Source organism: Xenopus laevis, chromosome 4L (genome assembly GCF_017654675.1).
Source record: "Xenopus laevis strain J_2021 chromosome 4L, Xenopus_laevis_v10.1, whole genome shotgun sequence".
Lineage (NCBI taxonomy): Eukaryota > Metazoa > Chordata > Amphibia > Anura > Pipidae > Xenopus > Xenopus laevis.
Genome location: NC_054377.1, coordinates 25,172,694 through 25,197,784, shown reverse-complemented (window position 1 = coordinate 25,197,784; position 25,091 = coordinate 25,172,694). Strand labels below are relative to the sequence as shown.

At 38.4% G+C, this 25,091-nt stretch overlaps 11 non-coding genes across 11 annotated transcripts; 4 read left to right on the top strand and 7 right to left on the bottom strand.

Moving 5' to 3' along the window:
* Nucleotides 1-254: 254 nt before the first annotated feature.
* On the bottom strand, nucleotides 255-327 carry trnat-ugu. Its single transcript has one exon. It is a non-coding gene; the product is annotated as a tRNA-Thr (tRNA).
* A 737-nt stretch (nucleotides 328-1,064) lies between these two features.
* trnaq-uug lies at nucleotides 1,065-1,136 on the bottom strand. The gene has a single exon. It is a non-coding gene; the product is annotated as a tRNA-Gln (tRNA).
* A 313-nt stretch (nucleotides 1,137-1,449) lies between these two features.
* Nucleotides 1,450-1,521, top strand: trnaw-cca. The gene has a single exon. It is a non-coding gene; the product is annotated as a tRNA-Trp (tRNA).
* A 452-nt stretch (nucleotides 1,522-1,973) lies between these two features.
* trnaw-cca lies at nucleotides 1,974-2,045 on the bottom strand. The gene has a single exon. It is a non-coding gene; the product is annotated as a tRNA-Trp (tRNA).
* Nucleotides 2,046-5,846: 3,801 nt separating this feature from the next.
* trnaa-ugc lies at nucleotides 5,847-5,918 on the bottom strand. Its single transcript has one exon. It is a non-coding gene; the product is annotated as a tRNA-Ala (tRNA).
* A 1,313-nt stretch (nucleotides 5,919-7,231) lies between these two features.
* Nucleotides 7,232-7,303, bottom strand: trnaq-uug. Its single transcript has one exon. It is a non-coding gene; the product is annotated as a tRNA-Gln (tRNA).
* A 313-nt stretch (nucleotides 7,304-7,616) lies between these two features.
* trnaw-cca lies at nucleotides 7,617-7,688 on the top strand. The gene has a single exon. It is a non-coding gene; the product is annotated as a tRNA-Trp (tRNA).
* Nucleotides 7,689-13,701: 6,013 nt separating this feature from the next.
* Nucleotides 13,702-13,773, bottom strand: trnaq-uug. Its single transcript has one exon. It is a non-coding gene; the product is annotated as a tRNA-Gln (tRNA).
* Nucleotides 13,774-14,090: 317 nt separating this feature from the next.
* On the top strand, nucleotides 14,091-14,162 carry trnaw-cca. Its single transcript has one exon. It is a non-coding gene; the product is annotated as a tRNA-Trp (tRNA).
* A 5,421-nt stretch (nucleotides 14,163-19,583) lies between these two features.
* trnaa-ugc lies at nucleotides 19,584-19,655 on the bottom strand. The gene has a single exon. It is a non-coding gene; the product is annotated as a tRNA-Ala (tRNA).
* A 195-nt stretch (nucleotides 19,656-19,850) lies between these two features.
* trnam-cau lies at nucleotides 19,851-19,922 on the top strand. Its single transcript has one exon. It is a non-coding gene; the product is annotated as a tRNA-Met (tRNA).
* Nucleotides 19,923-25,091: the final 5,169 nt, after the last annotated feature.

Genomic DNA, 25,091 nt, shown 5'->3' with positions numbered 1-25,091 from the left:
ATCCAAGTTCATATCTTGGTTCTGCCCCTGACAGCAATCGTACGAAAGTTATGTCCGAGCAATACACGCAGAGATATTACCCACAGCCGACAGAAATCTTTTAACCTGTCCTATTGACCAAACGACCAATCTCCGCCGGACGAAAAGTGTCAGGACTCTCCGCACCCAGTCGGTTCCTCGACTCGTACGATCTAATCTTTGCATCTATGGCCAGCTTTACAAATGAAAGCTCAATTATTAACAACACAAAGGATAGGCCCCAGCGAGAACTGAACTCGCGACCCCTGGTTTACAAGTCCAGTGCTCTAACCACTGAGCTATGGAGCCAGCGGCAGGGACTTTTGTAAATGTATCATCAGCATAGAGCTGGTCAACAGAGAAACAGAACCTAGAAATCTATTTAACGCTTTCTTTTCGGGTGGATCAATTGAAAATGCTGCAAACTGTAAATCATATTTTAACAATCAAATCTATTTATTGTCAAACTTGTAGAAGGGGAACAATCCTTTTGAGCTATACAGATTTGTCCTTTATGACAATGCCCACATCCCTTTTAAAAATAATAAAGGACTTTTTAAATTTAAAAATGTCTTTCTAGTGAGTTAATATTCAAATTTTGCTCCCAGAATTTTTTTTATTTCCCTTAAAAACACTTTTCCAAAGGTGTTAAAATGTTCGTGCCTTCCAATCCTTAAGAAAGTTTAATTTGTCTTTGGTGGGTAAGTATAAATATATGTCAATTATAAGGTCTTTTATCTTTTTCTTTGCCACTTACTCTGTTGTATTCCATCTTTACAGGGGAACTAGGATTCTATGTCTATAGTTTCCCTTGGAAAGGGGCTCCTTGCAGCTGTCTTTTCCTTTCAAATAAGTTTGATTGCAATAACTCATCTCTACTTCTAGTTTATCCCATCAGAATTTATTTCATGGAAACAATGTGAAATATATAAATGGTTTTGTTGTTCAAAATCCTAAAACATCTATAATTCATGATTTTAGAAAAGTAGCATTTCTGGGGAACTCTCTCATGTGTGATGAAAATACTATTCCCTATAGACTACTTAAGGTTCCACCAAGATTTGAACTCAGATCACTGGATTCAAAGTCCAGAGTGCTAACCATTACACCATGGAACCACCTATGACCTATTTTATAAATAATAGCTACATCTCTGAACCAATCCTCCATCACTTAACATCATCTTGAAAATAGATTTTTGTTTATAAATGGTTCCTAATGAATGACAAACTTTTTGCATCCTTTAAAAATCAAATATGACACTTATTTGATAACTTATCTCATTAACATTAAAGGGGTAGTTCACCTTTATTGAAAACCAATTGCAAAGTTGCCTGGAACAGGGCATTAAGTTAAAGGTAAATCGCCCCTTTAACTGAAATAACCTATGAACACAACTGTGAAGGGTCATAGATCAGACTGGAGCAGGCAGACCTCGTGGCGCAACGGTAGCGCGTCTGACTCCAGATCAGAAGGTTGCGTGTTCAAATCACGTCGGGGTCACTTTTTTTTTTTTAAATAAAAGTCGGGGTCAGCTTTCGTTTTCAAAAGGTGTTCAATTTGATTATAAAGAACAATATTGTAACTTACTCATTTGTGTTCATTTAACTTAACAGTGACTATATCTATATATATATATATATATATATATATATATATATATATATATATATATATATATATATATATATATATATATATATATATATATATAAATATATATCAGCATAAAGCTGGCTAACAGAGAGAGGAAACCTAGAGATCTATTTAACTCAATCTTTTCATGCAAAGAAAGGGGATACTAGAACAGTTTACCAGCTTGTTATCTAGTAATATCTAGTTGTTAATGTTAATTAGAAGTAGCTATAGTCATAGCATTAACTTAAATGAACACAAACGAGGTGATCATAATATTAATCTTTATAATTAGATTGACATTTTTTGAAGACTAATGCTGACCTCGACGTGATTTGAACACACACGCTTCTGATCTGGAGTCAGACGCGCTACCATTGCGCCATGAGGTCATACTGCTCTGCAAGAAACTATTACCCTTCACAGTTGTGGTCATTGGTTATATCAATTAAGGGGTGCTTTACCTTTAAGTAAGGTTTTACAGTGTTATAGAATGCCCTGTTCCAAGCAAGTTTGCAATTGCTTTTCAGTAAAAGTGAACTGCCCCGATAATATAAATGGGATAAGTTATGGTGAGAATAAAAGTTTCATATTTGATGTGTAAAGTATGCAAAACATTTGTCAGGAAGTTCATTAGGAATCATTTATAAACAAAAACCTATTTTTAAGATGATGTCTCTTGACTGAGCACTGTTTCAGAGGTGTAGCTATTGCTAACAGAAGCATTTTGGATGGTGTAAATGTAATAGTTAGCACTCTGGGCTTTGAATCCAGGTTCATATCTTGGTTCTGCCCCTGACAGCAATCGTACGAAAGTTATGTCCGAGCAAAGCAGGTGACAGTCTCCCACTGAAAATCGTACGATCGGCAATACTCGCAGAGATATTACCCACAGTTGACAGAAATCTTGTAACCTGTCCTATTGACCAAACGACCAATCTCCAATTGAAAAAAAAAAGTGTCAGGACTCTCCGCAACCGGTCCAATTCCTCGACTCGTACGATCTAATCTTTGCATCTATGGCCAGGTTTACGAATGAAAGCTCAATTATTAACAACACAAAGATAAGACCTAGGCAGAATTGAACTCGCGACCCGTGGTTTACAAGACCAGTGCTTTAACCACTGAGCTATGGAGCCAGCTGCATGCACATTGTTATATGTATCATCAGCATAGAGCTGGCCAACAGAGAAACAGAACCTAGAAATCTATTTAACGCTTTCTTTTCAGGTGGATCAATTGAAAATGCTGCAAACTGTAAATCATATTTTAACAGGCAAATCTATTTATTGTCAAACTTGTAGAAGGGGAACACTCCTTTTGAGGTATGCAGATTTGTCCTTTATGACAATGTCCACATCCCTTTTAATAATAATTTTAAATTTAAAAATGTCTTTCTAGTGAGTTAATATTCAAATTTTGCTCCCAGAATTTTTTTCATTTCCCTTAAAAACACTTTTCCAAAGGTGTTAAAATGTTCGTGCCTTCCAATCCTTAAGAAAGTTTAATTTGTCTTTGGTGGGTAAGTATAAATATATGTCAATTATAAGGTCTTTTATCTTTTTCTTTGCCACTTACTCTGTTGTATTCCATCTTTACAGGGGAACTAGGATTCTATGTCTATAGTTTCCCTTGGAAAGGGGCTCCTTGCAGCTGTCTTTTCCTCTGAAATAAGTTTGATTGCAATAACTCATCTCTACTTCTAGTACATCCCATCAGAATTTATTTCATGGAAACAATGTGAAATATATAAATGGTTTTGGTTGACCTATGCCCCTTCATGGCTGTTGCAAGTTTCACTAACTAGTATTTGAAGTGTAGTCTTGGCAGTATTTATATATATATATATATATATATATATATATATATATATATATATATATATTAGGGATCCTCAACTATGGGTGCCACCCGGCCGGTATTTTACCGGCCTAGCCGGTAAAACCCCTTTCATGGCCGGTATTACAAATTTACCGGCAATACCCTTAAAAAGACCCCCTCGGCCCGCCCCCAATCTCCTGTAAACTTTTGCTTATCTTAGCTTTTGTCCTTTTTGGAAATTGCTGTGCCATGGCCCGCCTTCTTCTACATCATAGCCCTGCCTCCTTTGAGTCACATCTGCCCCTTTTTGTACCCATGCCCCACCAGCTGGCAAAATGTTTTGCGAAAGGTGGCAACCCTATCCCCAACCAGTAGCTCACAACAAATATGTTGCTCACCAACCCCTTGGATGTTGCTCCCAGTGGTCAAAAGTGGATGCTTTTTTTGAATTCCTGGCTTGGAGGCAAGTTTTGGTTACATAAAAACCATGTGTTATGCCAAACATAGCTTTCTGTAGGCTGGCAGTGTATATTGGGACTACTATATAGCCAATCACAGCCCTCAAGGACTTTTCAAGCTTGTGTTGCTCTCCAACTCTTTTTACATTTCAAAGTGGATCAAGGGTGCCAAAGGTTGGGGATCTCTGAAATATAGGCACCTGAGGACATGTGACTATCAGGCCCGGACTGGCAATATGTGGGTTCTGGCAAATGCCAGAGGGGCTGCAGTAAGGTCCCATAGACAGTCACTATTTAGTGGGCTGGTGGAAGACTATTTGGGCCTCTGTGTACTTGGAATGCCAAGGCCTATTTTGACTCCCAGTCCAGACCTGGTGACTATGGTAGAAACTTTAAGGGGGTGGCCCTCGAGAGCCTATATACAACACTACATTTTCAAAAAAGAAAAACCACCATCAATCGAACAGCCACACTAATTGCTAAACATAGGGGAATCACTCACTAGATGTGCTATAGTCTGATCAGTATATAATATGTGTGTCTAGTATAAAATACTGTCTATACAATAAATAAAGACTGTCCAATGTATAAGACATCCATAGCTATAACTGTGCTATTTGCATAGTCACCATGTCATTATTCATATATGAACAGTGAACACCCTATGGTAAACCAATCCATTTATAGACTGAGGCTTGGAAGATAGGAGAACCATGGGGACTTCATACAGTAGATCTCAAAACAAATTTAAATATAGTGCTCCTCCTTTGCTACTTTAGAAATGGCCCCATGTAAAGCAAGTATTAGCTATATAAAACACAAGCAGATACATCTCAGACTCAGTTGTAAATCTTTGTGCCTTCAGCTGACTCCATAGCTAAACCATGGGTCGTGAGTTCTATTCTCACAGCAGCCTACTCTGTCTTTTAGTGAGCAATAATTGTGCTTTCATATATAAGATTCAATAGTGTCATTATGTGAAACAGACACACATCAGGGAGAATTAGGAATACAAGTAGTTCTTGTAAAATTTGACTGTAAGCCCATTTATGTAAGGTATCAAAATAAAAGCACTAAGCATGTCATTCACCATACTTTTGTGAATGTTGGTGCTGGGGTTAAATTGAAAAAATTAGATCAGGCAGTGTCGTCATTTTGCTGAGGCGTTCCATGGGGTTTAAAAGTTAAGCTTCAGGTGGTGTATAGTGTACCCAAATTTCATCATGGTTGTGACCGTGTAAAAATGTTGCTTAAAATGGAAGTGATGTGGATACTCCACCTTGAGACTTTGGAACCCCATGGTCTTAATTGGGAATAAGTATTACTATATATTCTTTTTAATCATGGTCTTCTTTTTAATTCGATTGTGATCATTGTTTTTTCTAAAATTTAGTCAATTATATTGTTTTTACAGATACTGTGTCACGACATTAAAGATTAAGTCTGGATGAATGGAACCAGTAGGAAACATATGGACACTTTGTTGATGTGTAACATTATTGCTTTAATTGGTTTCTTCTACATGCACATAGGTGACACTGTAGGTGTGAGTATAAATCTGTGTGACTATGTGTAGTTAAGTAACTTGAAAAAAGGCCATGTTTGGGCCTGAAACGTTGTTCTTTGTCTAAGAGCTAAGCAATTATACAAATAAAGGCTTTTTAGACTTAGTTACAAATACATAAAGACGTGCATAGAACTGGCTCCGTAGCTTTATGGTAAGGGAGCAATGGTCTTGTAAACCAGGAGTCGCAAGTTCATTTGAGTTTATGAAACAATAGTGTCATTATGAAACAGACAATTAGGAATACAAGTAGTTCTTGAAAATGTTAACTGTAAGCCCATGTATGTAACATGTTTGCAAATGTAAGTAATCTGGTCCACTTATAGAACAAACACTTGTGGAAGAAAGTTTGGAGATGCCAGGGATTGAACCCAGGACCTCATACATGCAAAGCATGCGATCTACCACTGAGCTACATCCCCTTCCTGTTGTACATGGAAATGATCAAATGCTGTGCCAATATATACGTACTTTTTTTTTTCTCTCTTCTGAAATGTCCCTGGGTCACTTTACACTGACTACTCCACTCAAGTAATGTATTGTAAAAAAGTAAACTACTGTGCAGGGGCATAGGTTAAGAGGAAAAGCATGGAACTACCCAGGACACACACAAAACTGAGGGGAGTTTAGAAGGATGTGGTAAGGAGAAAAAGAGGAGAGAAATGCTTTTGGATATGGTTATTACAGACTAAACAACCTAGAGGGTTAAACGAAGAGTTCAATATGTCTTGCTATTTATAATGTTTCTAACTGTAATTCTAACTGAATTGTTGCAATATTTGTCTAACATCCAGATATATCTTTTTTTAGATTTTTTCAATCAACAGGATTCTATCCAGGGACAGTTCCTTGAAAGAGGAAGATAGTTCTTTATCCTTTGGAAAACTATTATAATGTTTGTTATGCTTTAATGGTTACGAATATGGACTCTTTCTAGCAATGGTTATTTTATTATTGATTTTTACTATTTGCCAGCATTTCAACACAAAGGGATCTTGAAGAAGAACTCACATCCCTTAAATTGGGAAAATGACTTTAATTTAAAGGACTCTATTAATTGGACTCTTTTAAAATAGACTTTTTCTTTTGCATTAGATCTCACTAATTTTGTACACGGAGGGGTGGAATTTCACTTATGTTAATTGGTTGGGTTATATAATGCTCATTAAAGTGCAGTTGTGCATCTCTGATGAAGGGACCAGCCCCCAAAATGTTACACTTGACTTGAATAAAAGTGCAGTCTTATAGTCTTTTGAGTGCTTGGTACATTGTTTCCTGATAGATTGGGAGAGGCTCCAACCTCTCTAAACCAGCACCAGGCGTCCTTTCATGAGAGGCTGGGAGAAAGATGATATTGGTTGTTTCAAAGTACCAAGGACACAGCCAGTTAGGCCAAGATTCCCATTAACCCCACCCACTTTGCTCAATATCCTCCCTATTCAGGGTCCTCAGTTGAGAAATGAGTACAATTATGAACTACACAGTCTGTAGTAGTGCTAAACCTAAAGCAAGTGGACATTAGGAGATATGAAAGCAATCACATAAACATATCATTGTATAATATACTTGCACATGCACACTAGAATGCAAACTCCCTTTCCTTCTGATATGTAGCCATTTAGCCTGTATGTTGTTCAAAATTCTAAAACATCTATAATTCATGATTTTAGAAAAGTAGCATTTCTGGGGAACTCTCTCATGTGTGATGAAAATACTATTCCCTATAGACTGCTTAAGGTTCCACCAAGATTTGAACTCGGATCACTGGATTCAAAGTCCAGAGTGCTAACCATTACACCATGGAACCACCTATAACCTGTTTTATAAATAATAGCTACATCTCTGAACCAATCCTCCATCACTTGACAGCATCTTGAAAATAGATTTTTGTTTATAAATGGTTCCTAATGAATGACAAACTTTTTGCATCCTTTAAAAATCAAATATGACACTTATTTGATAACTTATCTCATTAACATTAAAGGGGTAGTTCACCTTTATTGAAAACCAATTGCAAAGTTGCCTGGAACAGGGCATTAAGTTAAAGGTAAATCGCCCCTTTAACTGAAATAACCTATGAACACAACTGTGAAGGGTCATAGATCAGAATGGAGCAGGCAGACCTTGTGGCGCAACGGTAGCGTGTCTGACTCCAGATCAGAAGGTTGCGTGTTCAAATCATGTCGGGGTCACTTTTTTTTTTAAATAAAAGTCGGGGTCAGCTTTCGTTTTCAAAAGGTGTTCAATTTGATTATAAAGAACAATATTGTAACTTACTCATTTGTGTTCATTTAACTTAACAGTGACTATATCTATATATATATATATATATATATATATATATATATATATATATATATATATATATATATATATATATATATATATATATATATATATATATATATATATAAATATATATCAGCATAAAGCTGGCTAACAGAGAGAGGAAACCTAGAGATCTATTTAACTCAATCTTTTCATGCAAAGAAAGGGGATACTAGAACAGTTTACCAGCTTGTTATCTAGTAATATCTAGTTGTTAATGTTAATTAGAAGTAGCTATAGTCATAGCATTAACTTAAATGAACACAAACGAGGTGATCATAATATTAATCTTTATAATTAGATTGACATTTTTTGAAGACTAATGCTGACCTCGACGTGATTTGAACACACACGCTTCGAATCTGGAGTCAGACGCGCTACCATTGCGCCATGAGGTCATACTGCTCTGCAATAAACTATTACCCTTCACAGTTGTGGTCATTGGTTATATCAATTAAGGGGTGCTTTACCTTTAAGTAAGGTTTTACAGTGTTATAGAATGCCCTGTTCCAAGCAAGTTTGCAATTGCTTTTCAGTAAAAGTGAACTGCCCCGATAATATAAATGGGATAAGTTATGGTGAGAATAAAAGTTTCATATTTGCTGTGTAAAGTATGCAAAACATTTGTCAGGAAGTTCATTAGGAATCATTTATAAACAAAAACCTATGTTTCAGAGGTGTAGCTATTACTTACAGAAGCAGTTTGGATGGTGTAATGGTGCAATAGTTAGCACTCTGGGCTTTGAATCCAGGTTCATATCTTGGTTCTGCCCCTGACAGCAATCGTACGAAAGTTATGTCCGAGCAAAGCTGGTGACAGTCTCCCACTGAAAATCGTACGATCGGCAATACTCGCAGAGATATTACCCACAGCCGACAGAAATCTTGTAACTTGTCCTAGTGACCAAACGACCAATCTCCGCCGGACAAAAAGTGTCAGGACTCTCCGCACCCGGTTCCTCAACTCTAATCTTTGCATCTATGACCAGCTTTACGAATGAAAGCTCAATTATTAACAACACAAAGATAAGACCCAGGCAGAATTGAACTCGCGACCCATGGTTTACAAGACCAGTGCTTTAACCACTGAGCTATGGAGCTAGCTGCATGCGCATTGTGAGTTAATATTCAAATTTTTCTTCCAGAATTTTTTTTTTATTTCCCTTAAAAACACTTTTCCAAAGGTGTTCATGTTCGTGCCTTCCAATGCTTAAGAAAGTTTAATTTGTCTTTGGTGGGTAAGTATAAATATATGTCAATTACAAGGTCTTTTATATTTTTCTTTGCCACTTACACTGTTGTATTCCATCTTTACAGGGGAACTAGGATTCTATGTCTATAGTTTCCCTTGGAAAGGGGCTCCTTGTAGATGTCTTTTCCTCTGAAAGTTTGATTGCAATAACTCATCTCTCCTTTTGGTATATCCCATCAGAATTTATTTCATGGAAACAATATGAAATATATAAATGGTTTTGGTTGACCTATGCCCCTTTACAGCTGTTACAAGTTTCTCTAACTAGTATTTGAAGTGTAGTCTGGGCAGTATTTATATATATATATATATATATATATATATATATATATATATATATATATATATATATATATATATATATATATATATATATATATATATATATATATATAACCAATACAAAAAAAGCCGCACTCCTAGGTCTTATCAAATAAAAATTTTTCAAGTGTTTGTTTATTCAACGTTTCGGCAACAATCCGCGTGCCGTCTTCAGGATATTAGTGATCGCCAACTATGGTTGCCACCCGGCTGGAATTTTACCGGCCTAGCTGGTAAAACATCTGTCAAGGCCGGTATTACAAATTTACCGGCAATGTAAACTTTAGCTTATCTTAGCTTTTGTCCTGTTTGGAAATCAATGTGCCATGGCCCCGCCTTTTTCAACATCATAGCCACGCCTCCTTTGAGTCGCACCGGCCCCTTTTTGTTCCCACCCCCCACCAGCTAGTAAAAATTTTTGCAAAAGGTGGCAACCCTATCCCCAACCAGTAGCTCACAAGAAATATGTTGCTCACCATGTGTTATGCCAAAGATAGCTTTCTGTAGGCTGGCAGTGTACATTGGTACTACCAAATAGCCAATCACAGTCCTCAAGTACTTTTCAAGCTTGTGTTGCTCTCCAACTCTTTTTACATTTAAAAGTGGATCAAGGGTGCCAAAGGTTGGGGACCCCTGATATATAGGCACCCGAGGACCTGTGACTATCAGACCCGGACTAGCAATATGTGTTTTCTGGCAAATTCCAGAGGGGCTGCAGTAAGGTCCCATAGACAGTCACTATTTAGTGGGCTGGTGGAAGACTATTTGGGTCTCTGTGAACTTGGAATGCCAAGGCCTATTTTGACTCCCAGTCCAGACCTGGTGACTATGGTGGAAATTTTAAGGGGGTGGCCCTCGAGAGCCTATATACTACACTACATTTTCAAAAAAGAAAAACCACCATCAATCGAACAGCTACACTTATTGCTAAACATAGGGGAATCACTCACTAGATGTGCTATAATGTGATCAGTATATAATATGTGTATCTAGTATAAAATACTGTCTAAACAATAGATAAAGACTGTCCAATTTATATGACATCCATAGCTATAACTGTGCTATTTGCATAGTCACCATGTCATTATTCATATATGAACAGTGAACACCCTATGGTAAACCAATCCATTTATAGACAGAGGCTTGGAAGATAGGAGAACCATGGGGACTTCATACAGTATATCTCAAATCAAATTTAAATACAGTGCTCCTCCTTTGCTACTTTTGAAATTTGCCCCCATCTTAAGCAAGTATTAGCCATATACAACACAAGCAGATCCATCTCAGACTCAGTCGTGAATCTTTGTGCCTTCAGCGGAATCCATAGCTAAACCATGAGTCATGAGTTCTATTCTCACAGGAGCCTACTCTCTGTGTCAGTGAACAATAATTGTGCTTTCATATATAAGATTCAATAGTGTCATTATGTGAAACAGACACACATCAGTGAGAATTAGGAATACAAGTAGTTCTTGTAAAATTTGATTGTAAGCCCATTTATGTAAGGTATCAAAATAAAAGCACTAAGCATGTCATTCACCATACTTTTGTGAATGTTGGTGCTGGGGTTAAATTGAAAAAATTAGATCAGGCAGTGTCGTCATTTTGCTGAGGCGTGCCATGGGGTTTAAAAGTTAAGCTTCAGGTGGTGTACAGTGTACCCAAATTTCATCATGGTTGTGACCGTGTAAAAACGTTGCTTAAAATGGAAGTGATGTGGATACTCCACCTTGAGAGTTTGGAACCCCATGGTCTTAATTGGGAATAAGTATAACGATATATTCTTTTTAATCATGGCCTTCTTTTTAATTCTATTGTGATCATTGTTTTTTCTAAAATTTAGTCAATTATATTGTTTTTACAGATACTGTGTCACAACATTAAAGATTAAGTCTGGATGAATGGAACCAGTAGGAAACATATGGACACTTTGTTGATGTGTAACATTATTGCTTTAATTGGTTTCTTCTACATGCACATAGGTGACACTGTAGGTGTGAGTATAAATCTGTGTGACTATGTGTAGTTAAGTAACTTGAAAAAAGGCCATGTTTGGGCCTGAAACATTGTTCTTTGTCTAAGAGCTAAGCAATTATACAAATAAAGGCTTTTTAGACTTAGTTACATTGATGGTGTTGAGACTTTACTTGTCAAATACATAAGGACTTGCATAGAACTGGCTCCGTTGCTCTATGGTAAGGGAGCAATGGTCTTGTAAACCAGGAGTCGCAAGTTCATTTGAGCTTATGAAACAATAGTGTCATTATGAAACAGACAATTAGGAATACAAGTAGTTCTTGAAACTGTAAGCCCATGTACGTAACATATCAAAATAAAAGCACTAAAAGTCATTTACCATACTTTGTCTTTGTGAACATTGGTGCTATTAGGCGAGGGACAGACATTTCCAAAATCCGCCTGCTGAAAACTGGAGGGTGATTTCAGACTCGCACCACAAGCCGTATCCACTTCTTCTTTCACATATGGAACTCTTGTGTTGATGCCAGTGTGAACACATATGGCGGATTATGGTGAGACTTTGCATTTTACCCCAAAATCTGCAGTGATTATTTGTGCCGGAGCTAACACAAGGGTTCTGAATGAAAAGGAAGAAGATACTGTTTGAGGTTCTTAGCAGGCTGATTTTGGCCCTTCTGGCCCTAGCCTAAAAGCATGGAGATACCAGGCATGAAGGTATGTTCAGTGTATGATACACACTCAACATACACTACACGTAGTAGCTGCAATGCATTACAAAAGCATAGATCTATGTAGAAAACATAAACATTAAGTTATTTTGATAATTTACAAAAACTCTTTAAGAAAGCAAGTAGATTTAAGGTGTTATTTTATGGTTAGATTCCTTTAAGACCATACATGATGGCAAATGTAAGTAATCTGATCCGCTTATAGAACAAACACTTGTGGAAGGAAATATGGAGATTGAACCCGGGGCCACATACATGAAAAGCATGCGCTCTACCACTGAGCTACATCCCCTTCCTGTCATGCATGGAGGTGATCAAATGCTGTGCCAATATATATGTACGTTTTTTTTTCTCTCTTCTGAAATGTCCCTGGGTCACTTTACAGTGACTACTCCACTCAAGTAATGTATTGTAAAAAAGTAAACTACTGTGCAGGGGCATAGGTTAAGAGGAAAAGCATGGAACTACCCAGGACACACAAAAAACTGAGGGGTGTTTAGAAGGATGTGGTAAGGAGAAAAAGAGGAGAGAAATGCTTTTGGATATGGTTATTACAGACTAAACAACCTAGAGGGTTAAACGAAGAGTTCAATATGTTTTGCTATTTATAATGTTTCTAACTGTATTGAATTGTTGCAATATTTGTCTAACATCCAGATATATGTTTTTTAGATTTTTTCAATCAACAGGATTCTATCCAGGGACAGTTCCTTGAAAGAGGAAGATAGTTCTTTATCCTTTGGAAAACTATTATAATGTTTGTTATGCTTTAATGGTTATGAATATGGACTCTTTCTAGCAATGGTTATTTTATTATTGATTTTTTACTATTTGCCAGCATTTCAACACAAAGGGAAGAAGAACTCACATCCCTTAAATTGGGAAAATGACTTTAATTTAAAGGACTCTATTAATTGGACTCTTTTAAAATAGACTTTTTCTTTTGCATTGGATCTCACTAATTTTGTACAGGGAGGGGTGGAATTTCACTTGTTACATTTTTGGGTTATATAATGCTCATTAAAGTGCAGTTGTGCATCTCTGATGAAGGGACCAGCCCCCAAAATGTTACACTTGACTTGAATAAAAGTGCAGGGGTTCACCCCACTTAAATAGTCTTTTTGGTACATTGTTTCCTGATAGATTGGGAGAGGCTCCGACCTCTCTAAACCAGCACCAGGCGTCCTTTCATGAGAGGCTGGGAGAAAGATGATATTGGTTGTTTCAAAGTACCAAGGACACAGCCAGTTAGGCCAAGATTCCCACTAACCCCACCCACTTTGCTCAATATCCTCCCGATTCAGGGTCCTCAGTTGAGAAATGAGTACAATTATGAACTACACAGTCTGTAGTAGTGCTAAACCTAAAGCAATTGGACATTAGGAGATATGAAAGCAATCACATAAACATATCATTGTATAATATACTCGCACATGCACACTTGAATGCAAACTCCCTTTCCTTCTGATATGTAGCCATTTACCCTGTATGTTGTTCAAAATTCTAAAACATCTATAATTCAGGATTTTAGAAAAGTAGCATTTCTGGGGAACTCTCTCATGTGTGATGAAAATACTATTCCCTATAGACTGCTTAAGGTTCCAGCAAGATTTGAACTCAGATCGCTGGATTCAAAGTCCAGAGTGCTAACCATTACACCATGGAACCACCTATATCCCCCTCTATAAATAATAGCAAGATCTCTGAACCCAAAATGTCACTTGACATCATCTTGAAAATAGGTTTTTGTTTATAAATGATTCCTAATGAATGACAAACTTTTTGCATCCTTTAAAAATCAAATATTACGCTTTTATTCTCGCCATAACTTATCTCATTAACATTAAAGGGGTAGCTCACCTTTACTGAAAACCAAATGCAAAGTTGCCTGGAACAGGGAATTAAGTTAAAGGTAAATCACCCCTTTAACTGAAATAACCTATGAACACAACTGTGAAGGGTCATAGATCAGCATAGCACAGGCAGACCTCGTGGCGCAACGGTAGCGCGTCTGACTCCAGATCAGAAGGTTGCGTGTTCAAATCACGTCGGGGTCATCACTTTTTTTTAAAAAAAAAAGTCGGTGTTCAATTTGATTATAAAGAGCAATATTGTAACTTACTCATTTGTATTCATTTAAATTAACTGTGACTATAGCTATATAGATATCAAGCGGTTAAACTGTTCAAGTATCCCCTTTCTTTGCACAAAATAGGGGTACTGTCTGCCGGAGTATATGCTCTGCCAGGGATCTTTACAGCTGAAGAACAAAGCAAGGCATACAAAGTCAAAACTTTGAAACAAAAATGTTTTTTTGATTTTTTTTGCAATGGCAAAATCTGCAGATCTAAAGGCTCCATAGCTCGGGATTAAAAGTGGCTTTGTAAACCAGGGGTTAAATCTTGCTAGAGTCTGTATTTAATCTTGTTAGTTATTTGTCTTTAAGAATTTAGATACAAGAGGATCATATCATAGCAACTGTTTACTCACTTACTGTTTACCCACTTATTCATAAGTGGTGGTGTCTGCCCTCTTGTGTCACAAGCAAACAAGTGTTCCAGTAGATGTTATCCCTTGAAAAATGTAGAAAAGTTTGATGCTAGCACCTACTTATTCATGTCGGTGTTAGCTGAATCTCAAAGTGTGATCCAGCAACAATGGTACCATAAATCTCATTGAGACGTGTTAATTTTTCAAGTGATGTCATTCTTCCATCATTGTTCAATCTTAATTTTTCTTTTGAACTGCCATGAAACAAAATGCTGAAACTGACGTGACATTTAGTGCAAACGAAGAGCCCCCTCTCCATGAAGGTTCTGCTCAGAACATCAGCTTGATGATTCCAGACTCCATCAATTTGAACGGCTGAAATAACCAGGAGAAAATTCTTGTCTCACCTCTTGTGGTGAGACAAGAGGTGAGTTCCCCCTTGTTTCTTGATATAAGATACCACTGACACATTGTCTGACTTTATCTCTACTGCCGTACCCAGAAGTCCTGGCTTGATGACCTTCAAAGCCTCCCGGATAGCCCTTAACTCCAACACATTGGATGGCAGATGCGAGAGATCTGAACTCTACCAACCTTAGACTGATATGTCCTTCACATGAGCTCCCCAGCCCTGACCTGTTGTGTCCGTAAATGTTCTGGGATGTGGAAAGCCCAAATGGAAGCCACTAGAATTGAACATGTTGCCCCTGCCAGGCAAACCTGAGATACTGCTGATGCTTCCTTGCAACTGCTATTTGGAGATATGCATCCTTCAGATTGAGGGATGCTAGCAAATCTCCTGGATGAACTGCTGCTTTTATAGTGTTCAAAGATTCCATCTTGAACTTATGAGTCTTTTCGTTGAATCCGACCACCCATTTGGCCTCCATTCTGATCCCATCATTGGGCCTTAGGGCCCACGATCGGATCAGCCCGATATGCCCACTTCAATGTTTGCATATCGGGAAGAGATAAGCATTTGGTGACATCGCCAAAAGGGTGGATCTCCCTGTGTATAGCCACCTTTTAGAGGCACATGCTTGATGGTACCCTTGATAAGGAGCTTTGAAACATATTCCTGAAATAATCTTGAAAGAATGAAATCATCTGTTCTGGGTCTTTTTAAGAATTCTAAATGGTATCCATCTGCAATTATGGAAAGGACCCTGTCATGTCTATAAAATAGATAAAGACTGTCCAATTTATATGACAGCCATAGCTATAACTGTGCTATTTGCATAGTCACCATGTCATTATATGAACATTGAACGAACACCCTATGCTAAACCAATCAATTTATAGACTGAGGCTTGGCTTGGAAGTAGAGTGCCTAATAGGAGAGCCGTGAGGACTATATATATCTCACATCAAATTTAAATACAGTGCTTCTCCTTTGCTTCTTTAAAAATGGCCCTCCACCTTAAGCAAGTATAAGCTATATACAGAACAAGCAGATACATCTCAGACTCTGGCGTATAACTAAAGGCTTATAGCTGGCTCCATAGCTCAGTGGTTAGAGCACTGCGAGTAAAATTCTTGCTGGGGCCTACTGTTTGTTTGTGTTATTAATCATTGATCTTTCATACCTAAGGTACAACAGTGTCATTATGAAACATACACACAACAGTAAGAATTAGGAATACAAGTAGTTCTTTGAAATTTTGACTGTAAGCCCATGTATGTAAGGTATCTAAATAAAAGCACTAAACATCCTTTGTCTGTAGGGACAGACGGGGCCACAATCTGCCTGCTGAAAACTGCAGGCTGATTTCAGCCCCTCACTGTGAGCAGTATTCTCTTCTTTCACATATGGAACTTTTGTGTTGACTCCAGTGCAAACACACATGGTGAATTTTGGGGAAAAAATTTGAGACTTTGTGCCAGAACCAATACAAAGGTTCAGGACGCAAAAGAAGAAGATACCACTTGGGCAGAGGATCTGAAATTGACCTATGGTTTTCAGTAGGCTGATTTTGGCCCTTCTAGCCCTACCCTAAAAGCATGGAGATGCCATGCATGAAGGTATGTTCGGTGCATGATACACACTACACATAAACTATACTTAGTAGCGTCAATGCATTAGAAAAGCATAGGTATATATACAGATCATAAACACATTTTGATAATTTACAAAGTTTCTTTAAGAAAGAATGCACATTTAAGATGTTATTTTATGGTAAGATTCCCTTTAGACCATGCATGATTAAAGGGATACTGTAATCGGAAAACATGTTTTTTTCAAAACGCATCAGTTAATAGTGCTACTCCAGCAGAATTCTGCACTGAAATCCATTTCTCAAAAGAGCAAACAGATTTTTTTATATTCAATTTTGAATAGGGGCTAGACATTTTGTCAATTTCCCAGCTGCCCCCAGTCATGTGACTTGTGCCTGCACTTTAGGAGAGAAATGCTTTCTGGCAGGCTGCTGTTTTTCCTTCTCAGTGTAACTGATAGCACATAACAGATAAGCCCTGTCCAATACAATGGGGTTTTAAAAACTTTTAAAGTTACACAAATCAGAATTTTGATAAATAGGACTCTTTATCTTTTCCCCCACTATTTTTAACCCAGATGCCGTATCTTGTGTCTAGTATAATATACTGTCACATCTATTCAACAGATAAAGAATGTCCAATTTATATGACATCTATAGCTATATGATTTTTGCTGTAAATAGAAAACTGCAAGGAGCAATATTTGGCCTCCTGTTGCCCCTACAAAGGGCCCAATGCATATGGACATATGGGAAGAGGCATGTGTCCACAAAATGTATGAGATTAACTGGTACACCTCAAATTCAGACAGTATGCTCCTGCACACACCTTTCGCTACTCTTAACGAGTTGGGTGCACCTCCCCCAATGCAATGTCCTTCCACAATTGGAAATACTTATAGAGATCTGAGATTGGCAGCACACCATACTTTCATTAAAAAGCCTTTAGCAGGGCAACAGTAACTCCTGCATTGTTCATACCTGATTCGAGTTTGTACTCCAAATGCCTTTGGAGCCTTTGAGGAAGTCCAGAGTGACGAAACTCATCAGGCGGGGCTTTGTGATGTCGTCCAGGGTACTCCCAGGGAGAAACACGCTGCAAGGAGAAAGTTATGCCGGTACGAGAATCTGAACCATAATGCAGCGAACTGGGATCTGGATCTGGCATTTTTCTATTTTATGTGAGTGTTATTTTAAAGTTATTTGAGATATATTAAAGTTTTTTATATTATATGAAGTACATTGTTCCTAGAAAACCTGTAGCTAAGATAAGATACAATTTTTAAATATTTGTTTGAAAAGCATACAGACATATTAACATTTGTAAGTACCCACTTTCCCCTGGTGTTACAGTATTAAATGCTACCTGAGAAAGGAGAAGCTATCCCTAGCTCACAGTCTCATTAAAGAGACTATTGGTGATTGAGGGAGTGGGTTTCACATGTGACCAATTAAGATAAAAGTGGGAGGGCTGGGCTGAGCATGGAGGGAGGGAAGGCTGGACTGAGCACGGAGGGCTGGGCTGAGCACGGAGGGAGGGCTGGGCTGAGCACGGAGGGAGGGCTGGGCTGAGCACGGAGGTAGCTCTGGGCTGAGCACGAAGGTAGCTCTGGGCTGAGCACGGAGGGAGGGCTGAGCACGGAGGGAGGGCTGAGCATGGAGGGAGGGCTGAGCACAGAGGAAGGAAGGGCTGGGCTGAGCATGAGTGTTGGGCTGGGCTGAGCATTGAGGAAAGGCTGGCTACGGAGGGAGGGCTGAGCACAGAGGGGGGGCTGGGCTGAGCATGGAGGAAGGGCTGAGCACGGAGGGGGGAAGGGCTGAGCACGGAGGGAGGGATGGGTTAAGCACTGAGCTAGGGCTGGGCTGAGCATAGATGGAGGGCTGGACTGAGCACAGAGGGAGGGCTGAGCATGGGGGGAGGGCTGGGCTGAGCACAGAAGGAGGGAGGGCTGAGCACGGAGGGAGGGATGAGCATGCAGGAAGGGAGGAAAGAGCTGAGCACTGATGTAGGGCTGGGCTGAGCATGGAGGGAAAGAAGGCCTGGGCTGAGCATGGATGGAGGCCTGGGCTTAGCACTGAGGTAGGGCTGGGCTGAGCACAGAAGGAGGACTGATCATGGAGGAAGTGCTGGGCTGAGCACAGAAGGAGGGAGGGTTGAGCATAGAGGGAGGGCTGAGCATGGAGGAAGGGAGGGCTGGGTTGAGCACTGATGTAGGACTGGGCTGAGCATGGAGGGAAAGAAGGCCTGGGCTGAGCATGGAGGGAGGACTGAGCTCAGAGATAGGGCTGTGCTGAGCATGTAGTGATGGCTGAGTGCTAAGGAAGGGAGGGCTGGGCTGAGCACAGAAGCTGGACAGCATTGCTTTTTAGACCATACATGAATGGTATGTTTTGCTTGGTGGCCCAGAATATAGATAGAACATTTATTGTGTATAGTAAGGTAAACAGTTAACAGTACTAATCAAACATTAATATGAAATCCACTAAACAAACAGAATGTGTGACAGCAATTCTCTTGAAAGTATCAGGAAAATTAAAAACAGTTGCACAATCACAGCTTTTACAATGTGGATTTCCTACACTAGAACCTATTGGATAAAACACTTTTTATATCTATATAGGGTCATTTTCTCAGAGTTTAATTTAGCATTAAAGAACTCCCATGTAAATGGATTAACTACATAAAAATCTTGCCCCGTCTGGGTTTCTCGAAAGAGAAAGTGCAAAGAGTGAAACACATAGAAATTTGTTCTCTGAAAGATTAGGCACGGTGACACAGGACTCAACGTTTGGCTGACACCATACCAAACTACTCACATCAGGGAATGGAGAAACGGAGCTCCCTTCTTTTAAATTTTAACTTATAGAGTAATATTTTTATACAATAGTATAGCAATGCGTGCTTTATAATTTGATCAACTTTTCTTGGCATGGAACAGACTCCGTGTGAGTAGTCTGGTGCTCTTTAATGCTAAATAATTATGGATGAAAAGTTGGAGATGCCGGGGATTGAACCCGGGGCCTCATACATGCAAAGCATGCGCTCTACCACTGAGCTACATCCCCACCTGTGTAAATGTTAGATTAGCAAACATTGTAACAATATATTTTTACATCTGCTTCTTTTTATCTCTTCTGAAACTTACTTTGATAATGGCATTGCTTTCTTGTAGAATCTTTATGTAGACTAATCCACTTCTACTAATATTTTATAAAAATAATCACTGTTGTAAAGGGGCATAGGAGGGTACTTAATCTTGGGACCTTGTGGCGCAAAGGTAGCGCGTCTGACTCATGATCAGAAGGTTGTGTGTTCAAATCACGTTAGGGTCACTTATTTTCAAACAATTTAGTCATGTTGAAAATATATTTCAAATGGGGTTCGCATCCTCCTTTAATTTTTTATTATTCCTGTATATAATGGGGTGATAATCATAGACTAAGAAGTGGCAATTGATGATAAATAATCTTATCAATGTGCTTTAGAAGGTCTTTTTCTGCTTCAGTTTAGTACACATTCATTGATAACGTATCCTTGAAAATCAAAAAATATTATAGCAGGCTGAAAAACAGTTTGCACACCTGTAGGACTTCGTGGTGCAATGGTAGCACGTCTTACTCCCGATCAAAAGGTTGCGTGTTCAAATCACGTTGGGGTCACTAACTTTTTAAAAACAATTTATATATTGTTTGATAATGCATTTCTAATGGGCTTTTCATCCTCCTACAATATTCTATTATTCTTATATATGAAGGGGAGACAAACACATATTAAGGAATAGCAATGGATGTTGAATAATCTGATCAATTCAAGTTTTGAATAACTTTTCATTGCATGGAACAGACTCCATGTATGGGTGATAGAACCCATACCCCCTGACATTTGGGTTTACAAAAATGGATCTACCTAGGACACAGGCAGTCCAATACATTCTCCTAATTCATGTTAAGACCACCATTTTCCCTTTATTCTGGGTCTACAATTCAGAAATCTGTACCATTAGAAGGTATGCAGTCTCTACTAAGGTGGCTTTACACAGGCAAATTTAAGATGCCGATTCAGGCCCTCTTTAGACTGATTAGGCAGATTATCTGCCTGTGTATAAAGGTGGCCATACAATATAAGATCCGCTCGTTTGGCAAGGTCACTAACTGCTGGACGATATCAGATGAATCTGAACGTTCAGCCCTGGGGCCGGACTATCGGATTACAATACTACAAATGGGCTCCAACGGGTCACAGGACTGCATCAACTAGCCGATGCAGTCCTGGATCGTATAAAAAAATCATACTTGACCAATCGATATCTGGCCGATTTTTGGCCTGATATCGATCAGGAGGACCCGTCGGGAGCCCCCACACATGGGCAGATAAGCTGCCAAATCGGTCTAAAGGCCAGATATTGGCAGCTTCAATCTGCCCATTGAAGGGTTAACATGCCTACGTGCCGACCCTTGTAGGCCTCTGTACTTGTTTTTGCTGGCTGCCAGGAGTTGATTTAGACAACAGGTATGAACAATAATAGCAGGTTTGACACGAGTAAGAAACTATAAAAATAGGTCTTCCCGTGTCCCGGAGTTGATCAGTCTCCGTCCCGTCCTCTATTGGTCGACCTGTGTCCTTTGTATCGGCTGATGAGCAGTCATAACCTGCAGCCTCACTATGGGCATCAAAATTGATAAGGACACAAACAGTCCTGAAGATATCTATTCCCGTCCTAATTAGATTATGGGTGTTCACCAGAAGAACCATACTGACACAAGATGTTCAGTATAGAAAAAGCTTCTCCCCATCCTGCTATTTTATCTACCTATGGGTCTACATAAAATCCCCCTGTGGGGCTACACCTATACACATATTCTTTACACATTTCTCCGTAGACATTTAGAACCTTTACTTCCAATGATGGAAAAATTTCACAGAATTACAGAATAAATAGGTTGAAATGAATCAGGAGCTAGATGAAGCTGTCTTGAGATCAGAGGTCCCGACAAAACTTTTATCCATTTCCGAGATAAGTCCTATTATTGCAACAATTTTTAGATAATTGCTAAATATAGTACAAGAAAGCTTAGTAAGGGTAGGCTGTTTTGGGATGGAAGGTCCCTACAAATCCTGACACCTTAGTTCAGCGGTAATCCTTAATCTTGCAGAATATTTAGGATTCAGTTAATGACAAAAACACTTACCGATATAACAAGACAATTATGACATGAATTTACAGGTTTCACCATTAATGGGTGGTGGCAATTTCTTTGAATTTTTTTGTCACCCATTTAAAATAAAACACGCTGTTTGCTTGCACCAAATAAGTAGTGAGTTTCTTAGTGAGAAAAGAAAAAAAGGCCAAATAGAAATACTAAAATTAAATGTATGTAGTGTTACATGCAACTTTCAGAGTTCCTAAGGAAGACTGCTTATTTGAAAGAATACTATATAAGTGGTTATTACAACTTATATCCTAGATTTCAGAAATAATAAAAAAATACAGCCTGTCTCTGGATGGCAGAGCTCATGTGCACTAATAGTGATTTATAGGGAACGTGTGGTTTCTTCACTCAAATACTACTACTGAGCACAAGCAAGACGTCAAAAAGAAATAGAGTAAATCGATCGCAATAAATCAAGACAATTGACGGACTGTCTTGGGAGCAAGGGTCCCGACAAAACCTTCTCAACTCACAAAGGTATTTCTTAATAAAGCGCTCGTTTTACATGTAATTATACACAACAAAAATATGCCTTAAATACCTTGAAAAGTTGTTAGAACATACAAACAGTAAAAGACAGACACAGGCAACATGCAGTTGAATACAAGGCAGTGACGTTACAGCAGAAATCCGTTCCAGGAGTAACAATATATGAACCGGGATCCTAAAACTTGTGAAACCGGGAGTTTACCTAAAACTTGTGAAACCGGGAGTTTACCTAAAACTCCTTTGGAATCCCCCGTCAGGGATTTCCTTTATCTAACTTGAATCCCTCGTCAGGGATTTCTTTTGTCTCCCCTTTAAGCTTAAAGGAATAGTTCAGTGTGAAAATAAAAACTGTGTAAATAGATTGGCTGTGCAAAATAAAAAATGTTTCTAATATAGTTAGTTAGCCAAATATGTAATATATAAAGGCTGGAGTGAACAGTCTAATAAAACAGCCAGAATCCAACTTCCTGCTTTTCAACTCTCTAACTCTGAGTTAGTCAGCGACTTGAAGGGGGGCCACATGGTACATTTCTGTTCAGTGTGTTTGTAATTGATCCTCCGCATTCAGCTCAGATTTAAAAGCAACAGAAATGACCCATGTGCCCCCCCCCTAAAGTCTCTGATTGGTTACTGCCTGGTAACCAGGGTAACCAGTCAGTGTAAACCAAGAGAGCTGAAAAGCAGGAAGTAGTGTTCAGACTGATATGTTATACATCAAATCACTCCAGCCTTTATACATTACATTTTTGGCTAACTAACTATATTAGAAACATGTTTTATTTTGCACAGCCTATCTATTTACACAGTTTTTATTTTTACACTGAACAATTCCTTTAAGAATACAGCATTAAGCATATACGGATGGCAAGAAAAATATCATCTAAAAGACAGATGCTTTCTTACCTTTCCATGCCGCTTGCTGTAACCGCTTCTGACACCAGACTGAAGGGGACAACGAACCGACTGCTACTGGAACCTTTGGATTTCGTCTGACGAACAATGCCTAGTATTCCGGATCCGGGGAACTTGTTATTCTGATCCACTCGTTGGTGTTTCTTTGTGCAAGTTCCCCGGATCCGGAATACTAGGCATTGTTGGTCAGACGAAATCCAAAGGTTCCAGTAGCAGTCGGTTCGTTGTCCCCTTCACCCATGTATGGCCACCTAAGTCTCCTCAATAGACCAACCCAGCCAATATCTGGCCGAAAATTGTCACATGATTTCTGATGGCAGCCATGTTTGGGAGTCATTGTGGTAGTAGTTGCTAGGAATCACTGTGCTATTTGTTACTAAAGGTCATGGAGTCATTATGTACAGTGAACGACCTATGCTAAACCAGTCCAATTAGAGACTGAGGTTCAGAAGCAGAGCTCCAGACAGGAGAACCACAGGGTTTTTTTTTACATATCACATCAAATATCAGATTTAAATGCAGTGCTCCTTCATTGCCACTTGCAGGATACTAACACAACAATGACAAACACAACTTTCTTAATTGAGAGCTATTGCACAAATGAATATTTAATATACTATTCATCACACTAAAATAGACATTTTCTAAATATAATCAATTTGAAATTCTGACACATTTCTGAAAGAATCAAGTTATTCTTCACTCTTTTACAATCATCATTTGATTATTTTCATTCTGTCTATGCAGGAGTTGGGAGTCTGATTTTGAATAACAGTATATCTAATACAGACTTTGGGGGGGGGACTCTTTTTCCCTAGAATATGTATTACAGGTCACACTTTAAAATCACCAGAAATCGTGTTCCCCTGCATGCAAGATTTGCACCAAATTCTATTATTTTGTTTCATATTGTTTATGCTGGAGTTGGTTATTTGAGGGAGATCTAATACATCTGCTTGGAAAAGGGTCTGTAAAAGATCTATTGGATCTAACAATGAAAATCTGACACCCAACTAATATTTAGATGTTTTTTTCAGTATGACGATTATATTATATTTTCATTTTCGCGATAGTTCTCCTTTACGGATTGGGATTTGTACTCACAAATGTTGATGTATCTATCTAACCACTGCATCATTTTAAAAAGTCAAGTGGCTACATCTCAGATCAGAGGAATGAACATATTAACATCTTTGAAAAAGTACAATTAAGGGAAGTAGAAAAATTTTGGGAGCAAGATTTGAATATAATCTCAATAAAGAGAAATTCAGCAGAAAGCTAAAAAGTCCTTTATTATTAAAAGGGATGTGAGCATTGTTATAATGGACAAATCAGCATAGCTGAAAGGGAATGTTCACCTTTTTCACCTATTATTTGAAAATGAATAGATAATCCCATAGGACAATATTTAGTAGTATCGTTACTGCACATGAAAAGAAAGTGCTGAATAGAACTCTAGGTTCCCTCTCTCTGTTAGCCAGGGTACCTTCCCCCCAGGCACTGAACATGTAAGTGATTATTTCCAATGCAAGCTTTTCAAATGTTTTTGAGCTTGTAAACTTGAAATTGAGGTATTTGAGTTTTTTCCACGATTTTATGCAATAAATTATTTTATGTTTGTGTATTTTTAATAAAGAAACTAACTTTCTAGTATTGGCCTCTTAGGATTTCTTATACCTTAGTTGGGATCAAGAACATGGTACCATTTCATTATTATAGAGAAAAGGAAATCATTTATATGTGTTAATTATTTGATTATAATGGAGTATTGGGTAGACAGTCTTTCTTTAATTTGGAGCTTTCTAGATAACGGGTTTCCAGATAAAGGATCCTATACCTGATTAAAATAATGTCACATCTATTCATTAATGTCCAGTTTATATTAAATGC